The 20720-nt window shown below is 38.9% G+C and overlaps 1 pseudogene; it reads left to right on the top strand.

Moving 5' to 3' along the window:
- The window catches only part of LOC138170963 (BCL2/adenovirus E1B 19 kDa protein-interacting protein 3-like pseudogene), a 21591-nt pseudogene extending 11251 nt beyond the window's left edge, over positions 1–10340 (top strand).
- The last annotated feature ends 10380 nt before the right edge of the window (positions 10341–20720 follow it).

Consider the following 20720-nt stretch of genomic DNA (forward strand, 5'->3'; position numbering starts at 1 on the left):
TCTCTCTCTCTCTCTCTCTCTCTCTCTCTCTCTCTCTCTCTCTCTCTCTCTCTCTCTCTCTCCACATACACATATGTGTGTGTCTGTGTATAATACATCTATATAGATATCTATATATACACATATGTAAATACATGTGTATGCCAAAGGGCATACATCTAAGTATCTAAAGCATCTAAATACTTAAAAAAGCAAATTACAAGAAGTAGAGAGTAAAACTATAATAATTGGAGGCCTCATTATAATCCTCTCAGAACTAGACAAATCTAACAGATAAAACTAGAAACAAGCTAAGAATCTGAATAGAATTTCAGAAAAATTAGATATAATAGATGTCTGGAAATTACTGAATGGGAAGTGAAAATACTATACATATTTCTTAACTCTCCATGGCACCTTTAAAAATTAATTAACCATGTGCTAAAGCAAAAAAAATCTCATAAATAGAGAACAAAAGAAATGTTCAACACAGTAAACACATTGATCATACTGCAATAAAAATTGTATTCAATAAAGTATCTCTGAAGGATTAAAGCTTAAATGAAGGCTAAAGGATTTAATCATAAAGAATTGATGAGTCAAAGCACAAATCATAGAAATAGTAATTTCATTAAAGAAAATGATAATGGGTTTCATTAAAGAAAATTAGAACAATGAGAAAAATACCAAAGCTTTTGTGATGCAGCCAAATTAGACCTTAGGATAAATTTTGTATCACTATTTGGAATAATTGTCATTATCCTCAACAAAAAAGAGAAAGAAAAATAAATTAATTGGGTATGCAACTAAACCAATTTAAAAAACAAATTTTTAAAATTCTAGCCAAACACACAAAAAAAATGAAAATTCTAAAAATAAAAATGGGGAAACCTATGAATTGATAAATAAACTAGAAGTTTTTTTTAAAGACTAGTAAAATAAGTAAACCATTAGATAATCTAATAGAAAGAAAAATCAAATTGTCAATATAAAAGAAAAAGAAAAAAAAGAAAATTCACCACAAATGAAGTCTAAATGAAGGAAATCATTAGACGCTATTTAACCCAATTATTCCAATAAAACTAAATCAAATATTAACAAGTATATGAGATACTTACGTTACCAGCATAAGAAATGTAGAATTTTAATAACCCAATGAAGGGTGAGTGGCAATTTAAAAGTCATAAAGGAAAAAAAGAACCTCAAGACAAGAAAAATTTGCAATTGTATTTTAGCAAATATTCAAAGAATGATTAATTCAAATTTTATGTAACTGTCTGCAGAACTAGGAAAAGAAGGGATACTGCCAAACTCCTTCTATGAGGCAAATATGGTCTTGATACATAAACTAGTGAAAAATTAAACAGAGAAAGAAAACAGTACATCAATTTCCCTAATGAATATTACTTGAAAAAATTAAATAAAATGTTGATAGAGAGACAATAGCAATTCATTAAGAAATTTACCCACTATGACTAGCTTCAATTAATACCAGAAATGCACTTACCTCAATATTACAGATATAATATATTAAAAACCACATCATAACATTATTAAATACAGAAAATATTTTAACAAACTATAATACTTCTTTCTGTTAAAAGTCTAAAAAGAGAACTTTTCCTTAATATGGTAAATAATAATTAAAATCTTGGCCTTTCCAGTAAGATCAAAATATAAAGCAGGAGTGTCCATTATCACTACTCTTTTTTTTTGGAGGGGGGAAGGTAAGGCAATTGGGGTTAAGTGACTTTCCAAAGGTCACACAGCTAGTTAAGTGTCAAGTGTCTGAAGTCAAATTTGAACACAGGTCCTCCTGATGTCAGGGCCAGTGCTCTATTCACTGCACCACCCAGCTGCTCCACCACTGTTTTTTACTATATACAATAGAAATGCTAGCTATAGCAATAAGACAAGGAAAATAAATTACAAGAATATGCATATTGACTTCACATGTATGACTGAAATCAAATTGCTTGCTTTCTCAAAGGAAGGGGAGGGGAGGCAGAGAGGGAAAGAATTTGGAACTCAAAAATTTGTTTTTTTACATGCAACTGGGAAATAAGACATACAGGCACTGGGGTATAGAGGTTTGTCTTGCCCTAATAGAAAGTTAGGGGGGTAATGGGAAAGTATATAAAGGAGAACGGATTGTGGGAAGGGGTATTCAGTGGGATTGCTATTTTGAGGTGGAGAGTAAGGGAAAGACGGGAAGAAAAAATTGTAACTCAAAATCTTGTGGAAATGAATGTTGAGAACTAAAAATAAATAAATACATTTTTTAAAATAAAAGAATTTGGAGCTCAAATATTTTAAAAATGATTGTTTAGAAAATTACATGTTGGGGCAGCTAGGTGGCAAAGTGAATAAAGCACTGGCCCAAAGTGAATAAAACAAGAGGACCTGAGTTCAAATCCGGCCTCAGACACTTGACATACTTACTAGCTGCGTGACTTTGGGCAAGTCACTTAACCCCAATTACCCTCCAAAAAAGCAAAAAAAAAAAAAATCCATGTAATTAGGCAATATATAACAAACTAAATAAAAATAATTTAAAATAGACTATGCATAAGCCAAGGGGAAACAAAATTATAACTTTTTGAAGAGAATAATGATTTACTTAGAAAACACTGGAGAATCAACTAAAGGATAAATTGAAAAAATATATAATTTTAGTAAAGTATCAGGATAGAAAATGAATCCCCCCAAATCAGCAGACTTTTTGTATATTACTACCCAAACCAAGGAAAAAGAGTTACCAAAGGAAATTCCATGCAAAATGTACAAATTATTCTGAGTCCAGCTACCAAGAGCCATACAAGAATCATATGAATACAACTGGAACACTCTTTGCAAAATAAAAACAGACCTATGCAATATGAGAAATATTAACTCTTTGTGGTTAGGCCATAGCAATATAATAAATATGTTGAGGTCTCCTCTATCCTTAAAAAACAAACAAAAATCCCAAAAGGCTAAAAAGTTCCATGTCTCTGCTATTTCTCAAATCATCTCTTCCTTTTCTTCCCTTTCCTTGATTGTAAAACTTTAAAAAGGAATGGTGTATGTTTATTTCTCCTCCTTCCTTGGTATCAACTCATTACTCAACCCCTTGCAATTTGGTTCTCCCCTTCTAAATATAGGTGGCACAGTGGATAGATAGCTGGGCCTAGAGTCAGGAAGACTTGAGTTCAGATCTGATCTCACAGACACTTACTACTTGCCCGACTAAGTCATTTCTGCCTCAGTTTCCTCATCTATAAAGTGAGCTAGAGAAGGAAATGGCAAACCACTCCAGTATCTTTGCCAAAAAAAACCCCGCAAATGGGGTCACAAAGAGTCAGACATGACTGAAAAATGACTGAAGAGAACAACATCCAAGTATAGTATAACTATTCTCAGAGACAACTGTATCCTCCAATCTTGCAGCCTTTTCTCAGTTTCCCTATGTCCTTCCTGCTCTGCTATATTTGGCATTGTCAATCAGCCTCCTCCTTATCAGAATTCTCTCCCTTCTTGGCTTATGTCACACTACACTTTCCTGCCTTGTCTCTTAGCAGTTCAATGGCAAAGACTACTGACTTAGAGTTCAAAGATCTTGGCCCTCTGCCACTTTCTATGGAGGTGATTTTCAGCAAGACCCTATCCATTTCTGGGTCTTAAGACATAGGCTCAGAAATCTGGAAGAAACTTGAGAGGTTATCATGTCCAACCCTTTCACTCAGCAGGTGTAAGGGAAGGAATTCCCCTCCCATCTCAGTTCATATAATCGAAGAAGGCTCAGAGTATAATCACCATGAAGGAGGCCATCTCTCTATCCACTTCAATTAATATAGTCACAGGGCTCAGCATGTAATCACAAGGTATTAAGGAGGTATTAAGAAGTTTTTTTTTTAAATCCCACAGCAATGTGTGAATAAGTCCTTAATCAATTTGAGAGGATTATAGGGCCTTAGCCACTGGATGAAGGAAACTGACAGCACACAGGAAACATTTTAGGAATGGCAGAATTAGTCATGCCCCTTGGGCCCATATATAAAGACAGTAAACAAATGAGCAGTCAAAGATTTGGGCCAAAGAGCCAAAATATTGCAGGAAAGATCCCTGAAGGGGTTGATGAGAGAAACATGGACTTTCCTTCCCACCCCTCCCAGCCATGGACTGTGTCATAGGAGCTAATAGACCAATAGGAGACAATTCATTCAACAGAGACAAACACCTGAAGACAAATATAGATAGAGGTAGAGAGATAGTCTCTCAAAGGAGGAATTCGCTTCAGCGAATATGACCCTAGTAGTTAGAAAAAGCTGGCTATGGAATCAACAAAAGAGCAAACACGTGAATCCCAACAGAGCAGCTTATTCACCAGAAATGTTACATTTAAAAGAAACTGTATGAGGACTCTGAAGAGAGATATAGTTTCTATTTGCTCTAGTAACAACCTTTGCTACATGGATATCCTATAATTATGATTTGCTACTATTGTACTCTATGTTTGGGCCCACTCTTTCTATGAACTATATTTTTAGGAAAGTTCCTTCCCACCCAGTATTTTGAAGGGATGTTTTGTACCAGGTGTTCTTAATAAATTCTTCTTGATTTGACTATGTTAGAAAATGTCTTTGCTAAAAGGTAATTTATCTACTGGCTGATTGTTAATGGAAAGCACAATGGTGGGGGCTTGTGAGCTACAGTAGTAGTAGTAGTAGCCACCTACAGGGTTACCTCAAAAATCTGAATTATAAGTAGTTACCCAAGGGGGCAGCTAAGTGGCACAGTGAATTAGAGTACCAGCCCTGAAGTCAGGGAGGACCTAAGTTCAAATCCGGCCTCAGACACTTACCACTTATTAGCTGTGTGACCTTGGGCGAGTCACTTAACCCCATTTGCCCTGCCTTCCCCCCTTCAAAAAGTAAAAAAAAAAAAAAGAAGTAGCTACCCACATGGTTCCTCTAGAAGCCCAGGTAGAAACCACCTTCTGGAGACCCAACCCAGGGTTTGAGTGCAAGTTGGGAGTATAACACAGCCCAAAGGGAGTGCTACACAGATGAGGAAACTGAGGACCAGAGTATTTAAGTGGTTTGCCCAAAGTCACGTAGGAAGCAATCAGTGAAAGTGGGATTTGAACCCAAGTTCTCTCCTTCCAAATCCAGTGTTCCTTCCTCTATGATGTATTCCTATCTCTTAAATAGGGTCATTGAACTAAATACTCTCTATGATCACTTGTAGGTTTAATTGATTCCGTTTCATTTGTCTAACTGTAACAGCCACTTTTCTGTTTTCCTGAATCATCTTCCATTTCTTACTTCCTATATGTTAGTTTTTCCCAGGGTGTTGTTTTCTTTTTTCTATATACTCTGTCTCTTAGAGATCCCATCTATATTCTGTTTTTCAAACATCACCTCTATGTTGATGATTGCCAAATTTGCATCTATGGCTGAAGCTCCAAACCTGAATTAGCAACTGCATGTGGAATGCCTCTCCTTACATGTCCCAATAGCATGTCCCAAACTGAACTCATGTTCCTCTCTCTGCCCCAGAGTATTCCTCTGATTCACATCCCTAATCGTGAGAATTGCCCCCTGTGAACTTTCTAGACAACAGGATGTGAAACCTGTTTTCTTTGACTCCTCTTTTTCTCTCACCTCCAATATCCTATAAGTTGATAAAACCTTCAACTTCACATGTATGATTTCTCTTATGACTTAGATTGGACCCTCACTGTCTCTCATTTGGTCTACCATATTGATCCCCTAGTTCATCACCCTACCTCCTGTCTCTCCCCACTTGAGTAAAAAACTTTCCTAATGAATGGCCTTGATCACAAGACAGAAAACCTGAGTTCAAATCCCAACTTCACTAAATACTCCATTTGTGACTGACATTGGGCAGGTCATTTTAGAGTTAGGATTAGTTGGGACTCAGTTGCCTCCTGTGGAAAATGAAGGGTTTGTAATAGATCATCTCTGATGTCTTTTCCCACCAAATCTTATGTTCTCAAGTCACTCTCTTCTTCGAAAAGTTTCAATGATTTCCCAAGGCCTAGTAGGATAAAGTCTTGTACAGAGTGGCATTCAAGGCCTTCCAGGGTCTAACCCAAACTGACCTTTCCAGTGAAGTTTCCCACTGTTCCCCTTCATTTACCCCCATACCCCAGGAAAACCATCCTACCTTATATCCCCACCTCTCTGACTGTGCTCACACTGTCTTCTTTCTCTAAGCCCTTCTCCTAAACACCCACCAGGATCTCTCTAATTTATATGCATCACTTTTCAAGGCCTTATTCAAATGGCACCTTTCCTCTGAAACCTTCTCAGATCTTTTCTGGAAGAAGAATTTTCTCCCAGTCTCTCCCCTACCCCCACCTCAAGATAGCAAGCATACTGAATACTCCTTCCCCCAATCTGATCTCTCTTATATCCTCCCCAATCCCCCCTCTAACTTTCTAGTAGGGCAAGATGGATTTCTATACCCCAGTGCTTGTATATCTTATTTCCAGGTTACATGTAAAAAAAAACAATTTTTGACATTTGTTTTTAAAACTTTGAGTTCCAGATTCTTTCCCTTCTTCCCTCCTCACCTACCCCCACTGGGAACATAAACAATTCAATAGGTTGTACATGTATAGTTACACAAAACACTTCCATAGTAGTTATATTGTAAAAGACTATTTTTCCTTCCATCCTATCCCTCCCTACTTATTTTATTTTCTCCTTTGACCCTGTGCCTTTTCCAAAGTGTTTGCTTCTGACTGTCCCCTCCCCCAATCTGCCTTCCCTTCTATCATCCCCTTTCTTATCCCCTTTCCCCCTACTTTCCTGTAGGGTAAAATACCCAATTCAGGGTGTATGTAATTCCCTCCTTAAGCCAACTTCAATGAGAGTAAGGTTGACTCTTTTCCTTTCACCTTCCTGTTCTCCCCCTCCATTGTAACAGCCTTCTCTTGCCTCATTTATTTGCTTATTCACATTTCTATACTACACTCACCTTTTCCTGGGCCTATGTTCTCTTTCCTCCATTAGGTTAAAACTTACCTGTGAACAGGGCCTTTGGCTTTCAATTCAAAGTTCAACAAACATTTCTGAAACCTCTACTCTGTGCCCTTTTTTAGAGTAAGGACTGTTAATTTTTTGTTTTTGTATTACCATATAGTAACTGATTGAATCCAAGACTCTAGTAAAGTATAGACAAATGTCATGAGTCAGGAGATGGACTATCACATAGCAAGGACAACAATTTGGCAGTTTAGCTACAACACATATTGTGAGAAGGGGAATAACCAGAAATAAGCCTTAAAGGGTAGGCTGGAGCCATGTTGTGAAGGGTTTTAAATGCCAAGGAGAAGAGTTTCTGTTTTAATCTAGAGGCAAGTAGGAGCCCCTGAAGATTCTTGAGCAGAGGAATTATATATTTAGATGTGCACCTTGGCAGCTTTGTGGAAGATGGATTGGAGAGGGGAGAGACCCAAGATCAATTAGAAGATTGTGGCAATAGTCAATTTGAGAAGAGGTGAGTTACTAAGCTGGGGTGGTGTAAAGCCAAACACAAGCAACTTTCCAGAGGACTGCTGCTGTGAACAGCTTTCAAGGTTCTGATTACATAGTATAAGAATTCTTTATTTATTCAATAACAAATCAGAGCAAAACATTCACAAAAAATCAAGGTACAGCATTTACAATGTTACAACTTATCACAGAAAATCAAAATACGGTATTCACCATGTCAGGCTTGCCTCCTTAAGGATCACAAAGTACAAAAGTCAAAGTTCTCCACCCATTGGGTGCAATAAAGTTAAAACTTCAACAGTCACTACTCAGTGCCCTCTTAAGGGTTAGTGGAAAATAAAAAGCCACCCACCCCTAGATCACAAGTAAATTACGATTTCATCAGGCACTACTCAGTATCCTATTTCATCAGTCACTACTCAGAACCCACGGAGAGGTCTTTTCATCTTGATTCAGAGCAGGCTTTCAGCTCCCATGGTTCCTCTTCCATGGTCCCAACTCCCGCCCAAATCTAACCAACTGCCACCTGAGCTCAACACTCTTCACAGCTCCCAGGTCTTTGTCCAGTTCTCCGTGCAGTTCCTGCTCCACATTGGGTCTCACAGTGTCCAGTCTATCTCAAATCCTTCACAGTCTCTGTTCCTGGGAAGACAAGGCTTAACAAAGCCACAAGAACATTCATACATATCAACAAAGTCACAACAACGTTTGTACAAATTACGGGCACCACAATCATGCTTCCTCAGCCTTCTGCAGCTCCAGCTGGCCCTTGGAAGTCTTCAACACCATAAGCTCTGTTCTCACAATCAGAATCACTTCATTTCAGTTCTCAATTCTCATTCCTCTTCTCAGTTCTTCTTAATTCTCAGTTCAGTCTTCACTCCAGCAGCAGCTGCCCTGCCTCCACAATGCTTACCCCAGGTAATTCTGTCTGTCCAGCTTGTGTTCTTCCTTATATATTGTATAGCTCTGTTCTGCCCCTTCCTGTTACATCAGCAACTTCCTCCAAAGGTGTTAACTACTTCTCTGTTAATTAAATAGCTTAAACAAGGTGTTAACTTGAAACAAGGTGCTAAGTACCTGCTTACTTGCCAATACAAAGGGGCATGGAAGATCTTTGGATTCCATTAACATTACATATAAATAGAGGAACAGATGTATAATTAAGAAAGCATTGTAGGTGGGTGTTCCTAGTGATCACCACACCCAGTGCTTCCTAGGGAAGTGTAATAAACACTTTCCTCTAGAAGGAAGGAAGGCAGAAAAGAAAGGAAGGATGGAAGGAAGGAAGGAAGGAAGGAAGGAAGGAAGGAAGGAAGGAAGGAAGGAAAGGAGGGAGGGAGGGAGAGAGGGAGGAAGAAAGAAAGAAAGAAAGAAAGAAAGAAAGAAAGAAAGAAAGAAAGAAAGAAAGAAAGAAAGAAAGAAAGAAAAAGAAAGAAAGAATTGCAACTGATTAGACATGGGGAGTGAGAGAGAGGGAAGAATTGAGGATGCCTCCAAAATTGTAAGCCTGTTTGACTAGAAGCCTGGTGATGCTCTCAATAGAAAGAAAGAAAGAAAGTAGGGGAATGGATGGGTTTCATGGAGCAATAAATGAATTCTATTTGGGACATGTTGAGTTTTAGTTGCCCATGGGACAGACAGGTGGAGACACTGGGCATTCAATGACTGGAGCTTAGGACAGACTAGCACTAGATATATAGTTTTTTCTTTTTGTTTTTTTTTCTTGGTTTTTTCTTTTTGGAGGGGTGAGGCAGGGCAATTGGGGTTAAGTGACTTGCCCAAGGTCACATGGCTAGTAAGTGTGTCAAGTGTCTGAGGCTGGATTTGAATTCAGCTTCTCCTGACTCCAGGGTCGGTGCTCTATTCCCTGCAGCGCCACCTAGCGGCCGAGAGAGAGAGAGCGAGAGCGAGAGAGAGAGAGAGAGAGAGAGAGAGAGAGAGAGAGAGAGAGAGAGTTCTTAGAATTCTCTTTTACACCAAGACAGATACAGAGAGCAGAGAAGATAGCAGATCTTTGGGACACACTGACAATTACAGGAATGGACAAGGATAATGATTCAGTAAAGGAAACTGGGTGGCCTGAAACATAGGAGAACGGAGTGATAGCAGTGGTGTGAAAAGCCAAAGAGCTGGGACTGGAGCTGGAGCTGCCGTTACAGCCCCCAGAGCTTCCTCCACCGCGGCTGGATCCCCCAGACCATGGCGTCTCCTCTGGTACAGGAGCAGCCCTCTGTTGCCCAGCATCAGCAGCAACAACTAGGAGGGCCAGCAGGCCCCACCTGATTGCCTCAACAGTTCCCGGGTGGAGCTCCAGATGAACGACAGAGGCAAGGATGGGAATGGAAATGGGAAAAAATGGGGGTCTGGAGGACATGCCCTCCTTGTCCTCCATTCACAGCAGAGCCATAGAGAAGATCCTCCTGGATGGCCAGCATGGGTTAGGCTAGAGCAGCTCCAGGGGCCGTTCTCACTGTGACAGCCTTTCCCTTCAAGAAGAAGGTTTGATGTGGACATGCACACCGGCAGGGACCATAGCTCTCAGTCTGAAGAAGAAGCTGCAGAAGGAGAAAAAAGAAGGGGAGGCTTTGCAGAAAAGTGTGGACTGTGTATCAGACTGGTACCGCCGGCCTGAGAACATTCCCCTGCCCCCCAAGGAATTCCACTTCCCGCACCTTAAACGTTCCATTTCTTTAAGTATGAGGAAAAGTGGAGCCATGAAGAAAGAGGGCATTTTCTATGCAAAATTTCTCAATGTTCATTGCAGTGCTGTTCATCTCTCATGTTTTGGCTTTGGAACTAGGCATCTATATCAGAAAATGACTGAGTTACCCATCTACTAGCACCTACCAGTGAAGAGGAGATCCCCCACCGTGCATGCCCTGTGAAGTGCTATCCCTGTCATGTTAGTGCATTTGAACTCGGGACCATTCTAAGCGTGCCCCAGTCCTCAACCCTCTTTTTACATATCCACTTTCCAGTTCCTCTTGGGATTCAATATTTTATCCGAACTCTTGGGAGGCATTTTCATAACCTCATTTCCTTTTTGGCCTGTAAGACCGTCAGAGTTTTCCTCACAGAGTTTACTGTTGTCTAGAAATTTGCAGTGTTCTTTTCAACACAGGTTCCACAAGTATTTTTTCTCATAGCCCTGTTTGTTGCCTCCTTTTTAATCCCACCTGAGTTAGAGCTACAGCATCCCCATAGAAATATGAACTGCCTTAGGATGACCATCACTCTTTTAAAAAAGAAAGCAGGTACTAGCCATGTGACCTTGGGCAAGTCACTTAACCCCAACTGCCCTGCCTTTCCCCTCCAAAAACCAAAAAACAAAAAGGAGAGCAGGTTAGCAAGTATCCTATCAAACCTTGTTTTTTCAAGACAAAGACAAACTTTCTTAAGCTCACAATTTATAGTTATTAACAAAAACAAGAAAAAAAATACAAAAAGATCAGTCAGTGGCAACGAAAAATGTATTTAAAACAACAACAACAACAAAAAGAGTTTCCAGAAGAAAAATGTGATTGATAGCTTCAAAGACTAAAGAGAGGTCAAAAAGAGTAGAGACCAAGAAGAGGCCATTAGGTATAGCAATTAAGAGATCATTGACACCTTTAGGGAGACTGGTTTCAGTAAAGTGGTGGGAATAGAAGCCAGATTACAAAAGGTTGAAGAGTGAGTGGGATGTGGGAAGTAGAAGCAATGAGCATAGACATTTTTCCCCTGGAATTTGGCTGTGGTAGGAAGAAGAGAAATGAGAGAATAACCTGAGGGGCTGGAAAGTCAAAGGAAGTGTTTTTTTTTTTGTTTTTGTTTTTTAAGGGGAAAAATCTGAGCATGGTCTAGTCAATGGAGAAGACAATGGATAACAGGAGAATGAAGATTAGAAAGTAAACAGAAATGATACAGTGAACTACACAATTGCTGGCATATCCAACTAAGCTAGAAAGGCATCTATTATGAGTTGTGTGGCATATATTTTGCCTATTGGCTGAGGACCCATCTATGTTAGTTCAATAGCTTAATCACAAGGTTATTTACAGAAGCATGACTTTTTGATCAAAGTAATTCTTGAAGACCCTCATGTAAGTTATGTTATAACAAACTAGCTTGGCTACTATCTCATACTATTTTGTAGAGAAGATGAAGAGATGTGGCCAGATGATAATGCAGTTAGATGGATTTATAAATGGTTGGAAGTCTGAACTCACAGAGAAATTGACAGTGGTTCACTGTCAATGTGACAAGAGTTCTCTAGTGGAATATTCCAGGGATTTGTGCTTGATCATTTGCTGTTAAACATTTTTATCAGTTATTTGTATGAAAGCAAAGATGGCAACCTTATCAAACTTGCAGAAGACACAAAGATGGGAAGGACAGCTAACACACACACTTAATGCAAGAGTCAGACATACAAAAAGAAAATCGTGAAAGGATAGAGCTTTAATCAGAAAAATATGTAAAATCTTACATATTACAAAAAGTCAATTTCACAAGTACAAGGCATGGGAGACCTACTTGTCCAATAACCTATCTCAGAACAATCTTGGAGTTTTATAGGACTGCCAGCTCAGTAAGTGTAAATACTGGGTAACTCCCACCTCAGCAAACTAGCACTGGATCCTGAGCCCCTGTGCTGTGGAACAGGCAAACACCAACACCAGGACCCCCACATGCCTTGGCATAGCCTCGGGCAAAGAAGAAATCTCCAGCAACCAGACTCCATGGATTCCACATGCTTCAGTGTGGCCCCAAGCAAACATGTAGCCACCAACCCTATAGGTGCCTAAGCAAACAGGCAGCTGCCAGCACCGGCCCTCTGCCACATACTTCAGCATAGCCCTGGGAAAACAGGCAACCTTCAGTGGTCAGACTCTACATGTTTCAGATTAGCTCCAGGCAAACAGGAAAAATGCCATCCCTATGGGAGCCTAAGCAAACAGGAAGTACCAGCACCAGGCCCCTGCCATGTGCTTTAGCCTAGGCCTGGGTGAATAGGCAGCCTCCTGCTTTCAGACTGCCATGTGTATAACCCCAGGGAAAATGCAGAAGCTCCTCACTGGCCTCATCACATACTAGACTCTAACACTAGGACACCAGCACAGCACCAGGTAAGCTACCAGACAACTAAGGCCCCAGCAGTACCAGCCACTCCCCCACCCCACTCCCTCAGTGCAGTATCAGACTTGAGGGTCCCTCATTACCCTCCCAGGGTAATGTCACTGTAGTACCAGATAAACAGCCAGGCCCTGCAGCTACTGCCACAAGAAGTCTGGGATAGTGCCCCTTCTACACCAGCATAGCTCAAATTTAAAAGAAAGGCAAAAGACCAAAAAAGATGAGTAAAAAAAACAACAAAAATAAAAGAATCTGACCACATGAGGTTATTATGGTGACAGAGAAAATCAACACACAAACTTAGAAAGGGATAACAATGTCAAAACACCTATGGGCAAAACCCCAAAGAAGAAAGGGAAATGATCTCAAACCCAGAAAGAACTCATAGAAGAGTTCAAAGAGGAGTTTTAAAATCATATGAGAGGGGTTGAAGAAAAATGGGGAAAAGAAATGATAGTGATGCAAGAGAAATATGAAAAAAGGAGTCAACTTCTTGGGAAAAGGAAACAACCACTTAAAAAGTAGAATTGACCAAATGGAAAAGTATATTAAAAAATCCACTGAAGAAAACAATTCCTTAAAGAGCACAATTAGCCAAATGGGAAAAAAAGTACAAAAGCTAACTGAGGAAAACAACTCATTGAAAGTTAGAATTGGGAAAATGGAAGCTGATGACTCTATGAGGCATCAAGAATCAATCCAAAATTCAAAAGAATGAAAATAAAAACTCCAAGGAACATTATAATAAATTTTCAGAATCATCAGGTCAAGGAAATAATATTATAAGTGGCCAGCAAGAAACAATTCAAATATATTGGAGCCACAATCAGGATTACACAGGACTTGGCAGCTGCAACATTAAAAGATCATGGAACATGATATTATAGAAGGCAAAGGAACTAAGACTACAAGAAGGAACCACCTACCCAGCAAAATCAAGAATAATATATCAAGGCAAAAATGGTCATTCAATAAAATAGAAGGATTTCAAGCTCTCATAAGGAAAAGACCAGAATTAAACCAAAAATTTGATCTCCAATATCAAGACCCAAGGGAAGAACAAACAGGTAAAAAGGGAAAAGAAAATATAAGTGTTTCGATAGAGCTAAACTGTTAACATCCATACATGGGTATATGATACTTGTAATTCAATTGAATTGGTGATGACTGGTAGTTTCCAGACCTTTGTCCATAGAAACCAAAGGCAACTTGGAAAGTCAGCAGGAAGGATCTGTCACACCTGAGAATGAAGCACATTCCAGCACAGCCCCAACTCCAGCAACCCAGGAAGAGGCCTTGGAGCAACTGAATAAGCAGTGTCAGTGACTGCTTCCAGATCTTTCAGCCCACAGACAGAAAGGGGATCAAACAACTGATCAGAAGAAGATCACAGAGATCTCTTTGATAGTGCTGAGGCATACTCTGTTAGTTTGCCCATCCTTGGATCCAGGTTGCAATCATGGGTGGCAGGAAGTGCACTAAGCATAGGAGAAGTTGCAGCCAAAGCAGAGGGGCAACCCCCTCATAGTTCAAGGGCAGAAAAGAGTGCTTTGTGGTTGCTCACACACCAGAGCACAGGCCAGAAGAGGAGGAAACACTTCTCCTTAGATCATACCACCTTGGAAGAACTGAAAATTTACAGGTCCCTAGAAGTGTTTCTGAAAACAACTACACAAAACTCCTGAAGCTTTGGGAAGTGCTCCCTCCACCCTAGAAACAGGGAACTGCTTTAACAAACAGTTAAAAGTCAAGTAATAAATAGGCTTGGAAATTGAGAAAACAATAGAAAAATACTCTGACTGTAGAAAGTCACTATGGTGACAAGGAAGATCAAAACACACACTCAGAAGAAGACAACAAAGCAAAGCTCCTATATCCAAAGCCTCCAAGAAAATATAAATTGGTCTCAGGCCATGGAAAAACTCAAGAAGAATTTTGAAAATCAAGTAAGAAAGGTAGAGGAAAATTGGGAAGGGAAATGAGAATGATGCTAGAAAATCATGAAGAATGAGTCAATGGCTTGATAAAGGAGACACAAAAAATACTGAAGAAAAAAAGCTTTTCACAAAATATAGCACCGTTCCCATTAAAAACACTAGAGAGTATAGGAATAAAGGGAACATTCTTTAAAATGATAAGCAGTATCTATCTAAAACCATAAGCAAGCATTATCTGTAATGGGGATAAGCTAGAAGTCTTCTCAATAAAATCAGGGGTGAAGCAAGGATATCCATTATCACCAGTATTATTCAATATAGTACTAGAAATGTTAGCTATAGCAATAAGAGAAGAAAAATAAATTGAAGAAATTAGAATATTCAGTGAGGAAATAAAACTATCACTCTTCACAGATGATATGATGGTATATTTAGAGTACCCTAGAGGATCAGCAAAAAAGCTACTTGAATAATTAACAAATTTGGCAAAGTTGCAGGATATAAGATAAACCCACATAAATCATCAGCATTTTTTATATGAACAACAAAGCCCAGCAGCAAGAATTAGAAAGAGAAAATCCATTTAAAATAATTGTAAACAATGTAAAATTCTTGGGACTCTACCTGCCAAGACAAGCCCAGGAAATATATGAACACAATTGCAAAACACTTTTCACAAAAATAAAGTCAGATCAAAACAATTGGGGAAAATATCAGTTGTTCTTGGGTAGGCCAAGCCAATATAATAAAAATGACAATTCTCCCTAAACTAATTTGCTTATTCAATGCTACACCAATCAAACCAACAAAAAGTTATTTGACAGAACTAGAAAAAATCACAACAAAATTCATCTGGAAGAACAAAAGGTCAAACGAATTATGGTAATTAATGAAAAAAAGTACAAAAGATAGCAAGACCAGATCTCAAACCATATTATAAATCAGTAATCACCAAAACTATTTGGTACTAGCTACAAAATAGAGTGGTAAGTCAGTGGAGTAGATTATGAACACAAGACACAGTAGACAATAACCATAGTAACCTAGTGTTTGATAAACCCCAAAACATAAACTTTTGGGATAAGAATTCAGTATTTGACAAAAACTTCTAGGAAAACTGGAAAACAATATGACACAAACTAAGTATAGACCAACATCTCACAATGTATACCAAGATAAGATCAAAATGGGTACATGATTCAGACACAGAAAATGACACCATAATCAAATGAGAAGAGTAAAGAACAGTCTACCTGTCAGATCTATGGGGAAGGGTAAAATTCATGATCAAACAAGAGATAGAGAGTTATGAAATACAAAATAGATTATTTTGATTATATTAAATTAAAAAGCTTTTGTACAAACAAAACCAATGCAACCAGGATTACAAGGGAAGCAGAAAACTGGGAAACAGTCTTTACAACAAGTGTCTCTAATAAAGGCCTCATTCCTCAAATACACAGAGAACCGAGCCAAATTTATAAGAATACAAGCCATTTCCCAATTGATAAATTGGTCAAAGGATATGAATAGGTAGTTTTCAGACAAAGAAATCAAAGATATCTATATGCATATGAAGAAGTGCTCTAAATCACTTTTGATTAGAGAAATGCCAATTAAAACAACTCTGAGTACTACCTCACACCTGTCAGAATGGCTAATATCAAAAAAAAGGAAAATGATAAATGTTGGAGAGGATATTGGAAAATTGCAACACTAATGCACGGTTGGTGAAGTTGTGAACTGATCCAACCATTCTGGAGAGCAATTTGTAACTATGCCCAACATGCTATAAAAATATGTATACATGCAGAGTCAAGATGGCAGAGCAGAAACAGGACTTCCACGGGGATCCTGTTCCCACCTTCTCCAATTCATGCAAAAAAAAAATGACTCTAAACAAACTTTGGAGCTGCAGAACCCACAAAATGAAACAGAGAAGCTAACCTCCCACTGAGGACAGCCCGGCAGGCTGGCAGAAGGAGGCCAGCACAGCTCTCTGGGAGCTAAGCCTAGCCCCTCATGAGCCAGAGGTTTTAGGCTCAGGGCAGCCACAACCAGCGGCTGGCTGGAGGGACTTCAGATCACCAGCAACTGTGGCAGTTTCCAGAATTATCAACCCAAAGATGATAAGGACAAAGTGAGAGGTCAGTGCAGTGTGGACTTTGGGATCCAGTAGTTTGGGAGTGTGGCCTGGCCTTTATCCCCTGGAAGGAGAAGCCACTGAGACGCCGTGGCCATGCAGCCACCTACATGTGGCAGCTTCAGCGCCTGGCCTACAGATTGTAAGGGGAACAAGGGACCAGTCTAAGGTGTAATCACTCTTGCTTTGACCTGCTTGGATCTGGATTGCAGTCTAAGGTTGAGGTCCTGGGGTGTGCAACCAGCTTGCCAAAGCATGTGGAGGCTTCAGAGAGGGCACCCAATTAATACCTTTGGCAGCTGAGAAAACCCTAGCAATTTTGAGACAAAGCTCTCCTGTCTGGTAGCAGAGTCTGACTGGGGCAAAAAGCTCAAAAGTCAAGTAATTGAGTGGCAACATGACCAGGCAAAGGAAGCAAAGCAAACAGAGCAATCCAACTTTGCCTTCCTGTTTTGGGGACAAAAAGGATAAAAACATGGAACAGGAGGAGGACAGCAAAGTCAGAACTCCTACACCAAAAGCTTCCAAGAAAAATACAAGCTTGTTACAGGCCATAGAAGACCTTAAGAAGGATTTTGAAAACCAAATAAGAGAAGTGGAGGAAAAATTGGGAAGAGAAATGATAACGATGCAAGAAAATTATGAAATGAGAGTCAACAACCTGACTGAAGAAAATAGCACCTTAAAAAAATAGACTAACTCAAATGGCAAAAGAGGTTCAAAAAGGCAATGAGGAGAAGAATGCCTTAAAAAGCCAAATTTGCCAGATGGAAAAAGAATCTCAAAAGCTCACTGCAGAGAATCATTCCTTCAGAATTAGATTGGAGAAAATGGAAGATAGTGAATTTATGAGAAATCAAGATACTATTAAACAGATCCAAACAAATTAAAAAATAGAAGGCAATGTGAAATATCTAATTGGGAAAACCACTGACATGGAAAATAGATCCAGGAGAGATAATTTAAAAATTATTGGACTACCTGAAAGCCATGATCAAAAAAAAGAACCTAGAAATCATCCTTCAAGAAATTCTCAAGGAAAATTGCCCTGATGTTCTAGAACCTTCTATTTCAAAATAGCAGTTGAAAGAATCCACAGATCACCTTGTGATATATATAACATATATATATGATATATGATATATAACATAACAGATAAAGGTCCCCAAAAGAAAACTCCTAGGAATATCATAGCCAGGCTCTGGAATTCGCAGATCAAGGAGAGAATATTACAAGCAGCCAGAAAGAAACAATTTGATTATTATAGAAACACAAGGATAACACAGGATCTGGCAGCTTCTACACTGAGGGATTGAAGGGCTTGGAATATGATATTCTGGAGGGCCAAGGAGCTGTGATTAAAACCAAGAATCACCTACCCAGCAAAACTGAGTATCTATCATGTTTCAGGGGAAAATATGGTCATTCAGTGGAATAGAGGACTTTCATGTATTCTTGATGAAAAAAACAGAGCTGAACAGAAAATTTCACATTCAGATACAAGAAGCAAGAGAAGGATGAAAAGGTAAACAAGGGAAAGAAATCATAAGGAACTTATCAAAGTTGAAATATTTACATTCCTATGAGGAAAAACGATTATTGTAACCTATGAAACTTTTCTCAGTATGAGAATAGTTGAATGGAATAGAAATGTATATGTATATGGGTATGTATGTGTGTATATATATATATATATATATCCATATACATATATATGTCTATATAGGAGGGAATATGGGCGCATGAATACATATGTGAATGTGTGTATATATGTTTACAGGTATACATAGAGAGCACAGGACCAATTTTATAAGAAGGGATGATACTTAAAAGGTGAAATTAAGAGGTGAGAGAGGAATATAATGAGAGGAGATGGGGAGAGAGAGAATGGGGTAAACTATCTCATATAGAAGGGGCAAGGGAAAATGGTTACAATGGAAGGGAAGAACAGGAAGGCAAAAGGGAATAGCTCAAACTTATTCTCATTGAATTTGGCTTAGGGAGGGAATGACATGCACACTATATAGGGTATCTCACCCTACAGGAGAGTAGGGGGGAAGGGGATGAGAGAGGGGATGATGGAAGGGAGGGCAGGCTAGGGGGGAGGGAAGTTGGAAGCACCCACTTTTGAAAAGGGACAGGATCAAAGTAGAGAATAGAACAAGTGGAAGGTGGGATGGGAGAAAGGGAAATATAGTCAGTCTTTTACAATATACCCACTATGGAAATGTTTTTCATAGCTACACATGTACAACCTATATTGAATTGCTTATCTTCCCTGTAAGGGTGGGTGACAAGGGAGGAAGGGAATGAATCTGGAATTCAAAGTTTTAAAAACAAATGTTTTAATACACACACACATACTATTATGAATCTTATTTTACATGTAACTGGGAAATAAGGTATACAGGCAGAGGGGCATAGAGATCCACCGTGCCCTCCTGGAAAGTCAGAGGGGGTATGGGAGAAGATATGGGAGACAGAAGATTGGAGGAGGAGATATTCAGTGGGAACGCTATTTTGGGGTGGTTAGTAGGGGAAAAACGGGGAGAAAATTTGTAACTCTAAATCTTGTGGAAATGAATGATGCAAACTAGATATAAATATATATTAATAAATTTATATTAATAAAATATAAATAGATATTAATAAAGCATTTGATAAAAAAAAAAGCTATGCATGCACTTTATTACAGTGATATCACTCCTAGGTCTGTATCATAACAAGATCATAAAAAATAGAAAAGGACCTAGAGGACAGCGATGTGGCTCAGTGAATAGAGCACCGGCCCTGGAGTCAGGAGGACCTGAGTTCAAATCCAACCTCAGACACCTGAGGCTTCCTAGCTGTGTGACCCTGGACAAGCCACTTAACCCCAATTGCCTTGCCTTCCCCTCTACAAAACAATAGAACCTACATGTGTAAATATATTATAAATTATATATACATGTATAAAAATATTTTTTGTGGTGGCAAAATATTGCAAATTGAGGGGATGTCCATCAATTGGCGAATGTCTAAATAAGCTGTGGTATATGAATGTAATGGAATACTATTGTACAATAAGAAATGATGAACAAGAAGATTTCAGAAAACATGGGCAAATTTTGTATAAACTGATGCAAAATGAAATAAGCAGAACCAGGAAAACATAGTATTAGCAACATTGTGTGATGATCATGTATGAATAACTAAGCTCTTCTCAGCGGCACAATGATCCAAGACAAGTATAAAGGACTCATGAAGAAAAATGCTATACATACCCAAATAAAGAATTGATGGACTCTGAATGCAGATGAAAGCATATTTTTTTACTTACTCTAGTCTTTCTTGTGTTTTTTTCCTTTTGTTCTGTTTCTTCCTTCTCAACTGTGACTAATATGAAAGTATTTTACATTATATATGTATGTATTTAAGTATATGTATTATGTATGTATGTATGCATAACATATAAAATTACTTACCATTTTAGGAAGGAGGGGGAGGGGAGGAGGGAGAAAAATTTACAACTCAAAATCTTGTAAAAATAAATAGTAAAATTTGTCTGGATATGTAATTGGGGAAAAAAATAAAATACTGGTGTGAAAAAAAAGGAAGAGTCAATACTGATATGGCAGCCCAAAAAGTGAATGGGATCTTGGACTACATTAACAGAGGCATAGTCTCCAGGAAAAAATGAGGTGATGGTTGTACTGTATCCTCATCTAGAGTATTGTGTTGAGTTCTGGCCCCCATGGTTTAAGAAGGACATTGTGAATCTGAAAAAAGTCCAAAGTAAGGCAACCAGAATAATGAAGGACCTGGAATCTGTCATATGAATATCAGCTGATGGAAGTGGGAATGTTTAGCTTGGAGAAGAGAAGGTTCAGGTAGAAAATGAGAGCTTCCTCAAGTATATGAAGGGCTGTCCTGTGCAGAAAGGATTCATCTTGGGCAGAACCAAGATCAATGGCTGGAAGTTATAAAACAGGGAAATTAAGGCTTGATGTCTCACACACACACACACACACACACACACACACACACACACACACACAC

The sequence above is a fragment of the Petaurus breviceps genome, unplaced genomic scaffold, assembly GCF_028583685.1.
Source record: "Petaurus breviceps papuanus isolate PSGF00001 unplaced genomic scaffold, PetGlider_PUasm1.0 400, whole genome shotgun sequence".
In the NCBI taxonomy this organism is placed as follows: domain Eukaryota; kingdom Metazoa; phylum Chordata; class Mammalia; order Diprotodontia; family Petauridae; genus Petaurus; species Petaurus breviceps.